Source organism: Anguilla anguilla, chromosome 14 (genome assembly GCF_013347855.1).
Source record: "Anguilla anguilla isolate fAngAng1 chromosome 14, fAngAng1.pri, whole genome shotgun sequence".
Taxonomy (NCBI): Eukaryota; Metazoa; Chordata; class Actinopteri; order Anguilliformes; family Anguillidae; genus Anguilla; species Anguilla anguilla.
In genome coordinates, this window is record NC_049214.1 from 41,474,533 (window position 1) to 41,477,574 (window position 3,042).

The following is a 3,042-nucleotide window of genomic DNA, read 5'->3' on the forward strand; positions in this document are numbered from 1 at the left end:
ATACCTGTCCCATAACTAAGGTATACCTTAGTTAAGGAGACGCTGGGAAACAGCTCGAGAGCTAAAGGATGAGCTTAAGGGATACCTTACGACGCACGTAGCGCTAAGGAGACTCTGGGAAACGCAGCCCAGGACTGTATGCATCTTAACCCAATCTCTCCTGGTCAACACACTTTCCCCCCACATCACATCCTTACTAGGGTAGTCTTCCAACTACTCTCGGGAAAGTAATACAGTGCCTCCTAGTGGTCAGAATACACTCAACCTGTAACATCTATTATTGAACACAACAAATTGCATGGTATGAAACGGGAATGAACTATTTTTTCTTGATAAAATCATTGTTTTCATAGAACTTACGACCAGTGATGTTTGCTTAACAATGGTGCGACTAGAACTACAAACCAGAGTGTCTGCATAAGGACGGTCCAATTAGAACTACGAAGCAGAGTTTTGCTTGACAACGGTAAGATAATATGCCCGAACGCCCGCAGAAGGACATTTCACGTCCAGCTGATTAAATCTATAAAAATCAATAAATATAAAAGCAAACTCATTGTCATTGTTGGTACACGGCATGAAATTGATGTGAAATTACAGGGAAATTCCTACAGTAATCTGCTGTTTTATTGATATACGGCACATTTCTTAAGACAGAACAGCATTGTGGGCGTTTTGCTCTTAACTGCATAACACCGTTTGAATTTTCAGTAATTAACTGGAAATTGCTATGGATATTGGGAAGCCGTTGGTTAGTAGTGGCGACAGAGAATTTGCTAACAAAGCAATGCCAAGTTTCGAGTGTCACACCTAATAGGCTACGCAAATTTAAAAGTAATTATATCACAATTTGTTCGTTTTTGATTTCCAACAGAATACGTTGATCTGTATTTCACATAAATTTTCTTGTTCTTTTCCAAGGCAACCCTGTACTTTGAGTATTTTTTGTTGCAGCTGGCTAGAGTGTCGCCGGATTGCGCAGGTAGGCTACGTGCGTTTCGAATTCATCAAACTAGTTAGTATCATAACGGCCAATCATTCGCCAGCGATAGCTTAGTATGAAAGCATGTTTACATGTCAGTATTGTGGTCACCAATGCTTAACGAAGTATGCGTTTGTTAGGCATATGAAAGTACATGCGAGTCTTCCAACCGCGTTGTTTAAATGCGCCTTTTTTGATTGCACCCGTTCGTTCAGAAACATGACGCAGTTGGAATGTCATGTATATCGAGAGCATAAAGATAAGAGGAGAGCACAGGTAACTGCAATCGAGTGTGTATCTTGTCATGTAGAATTTTGCAATGTTAGATGCAATGATTTATCCAGTTTAAACTCTCATTTGAAATCTCATATCGGAGAGGGCAGGGCCGTTTCTTGTTCATTTCTTCAGTGTGGGAGAACGTTTTCAGTCGTCTCTTCCTTTATTTCTAATTTTTCCACGGTACACAAGTCTTGTACAGTATCCAGTCTTCTGGGCCATGTAACAGTAGGAACAGAGACGAGACTAACGGCAACCAATGAACAAGTTGAGGATGTTTCAGTGTTGGAGGGGGATTTGACTGACGACGTAACGTAAGTGATGATAACGAGGGAGACCAAGCAGCGGTGCTGCCAGAGAGAGCAGATGAATCCCTTTTCTTGAACAATTTGGCTTTCTTTTATTTAAAGTTGCAGGCAAAACTTTTACTGCCAGCATCAGTCATACAGTCTATTATTGAGGATTTTCAAGCAGTGCATGATATCAGTCAGTCTCATTTACTTCATAAGTTGGACGAAAAGCTGGTATCATTGGATATCTCTGACCGTGAGAGAGAGAGGATTTTTTACATAAATTTTTTTATAGATGTTGGAAAAGAAAGGAGTAAAAGCAAGGTGTGGAGTTATTTTGATTTCACACACTTAAATATAGTGTTAATATATATATTTAATTTAATATCATCTTTTACTTTTTTTATCTAAAAAGTTTTGTGTGTTTATTTAAATTTTTTTTGTTTGCTTATAAGTTAAATGTTCTTAAATATAGAAACTTTAATAAAATATAAGTTTTTCAAATTGATTTGAATATGTTGCACTTTTTGACAAAATATCGGTCAAAACATCGGTAATCGGTGGGCTAGGACTCTCCAAAATCGGGATTGGCACCGGACCCAAAAATCTTGCATCGGTCGGGCTCTATTATGTACTGTTGGCCATGCTCAATTTTTGACATCTCCCTTCACAACAGGTGAAAAGAAAACAATTGCTTCATACAAAGACAGCGTGCAGCACAGCATGCAGCATACCGTAAGTACATCAAAAACTGTCACTGGGAATTAAATTTGATTTGATTCCAAATTTATCAAATTAACCCACTTCCATGTGTGCCAACTTGGTCTGCCTCCTTGTCTGGGCCATGACTTATTTGAGGGTATCGTCGCATATGACTTCGCTCTATACCCAAGTCATTTTGTCACAAATCAGAAATTCTTCACGTATAGAGAACTGAATGGACAGCTTAATCACTTCAGGTACCTCGGCGATGACGCCAGCAATAAGCCATGCGAAATGAATCCAGGAAGTGAGAAATTGAGTGGACATGCTGTCCAGAATTGGTGTTTCCTTAGACTTCTGCCTCTCTTGATTGGGGACAAAATTTAAAATCCAGTTGAAAATGAAGTTTGGCTATTTGTGTTGCTGCTAAGGCAAAAAGTTGAAATTGTTTGTGCTCCTGCCATTGCAACTAGTCAGATGGCCTACTTGAAAGTCCTTATTGAGGAGTATTTGCCGAGTCGACAGTATTGTTTTCCTAATCACCCACTTAAGCCGAAACATCATGTAACCCGTTAGAAAAATAGCAACGTTTTAAAAGAGTCCTGTAGCTTTAAGAAAAGGGAGGCTCCCTACCTAACTTGTTAGGAGGACTTGTTTTGCAGCCCTAATTAGTTTTATTGGCTGTAACAGGCAGTAATGTCTTAAGATCATTCTGGAAAATAGTTAGCCCCGCCCACTCCCAGGGACTTGGTTGAGACTGTTTGTTGCACAGCAAGAGGGGAGAACGGGAGA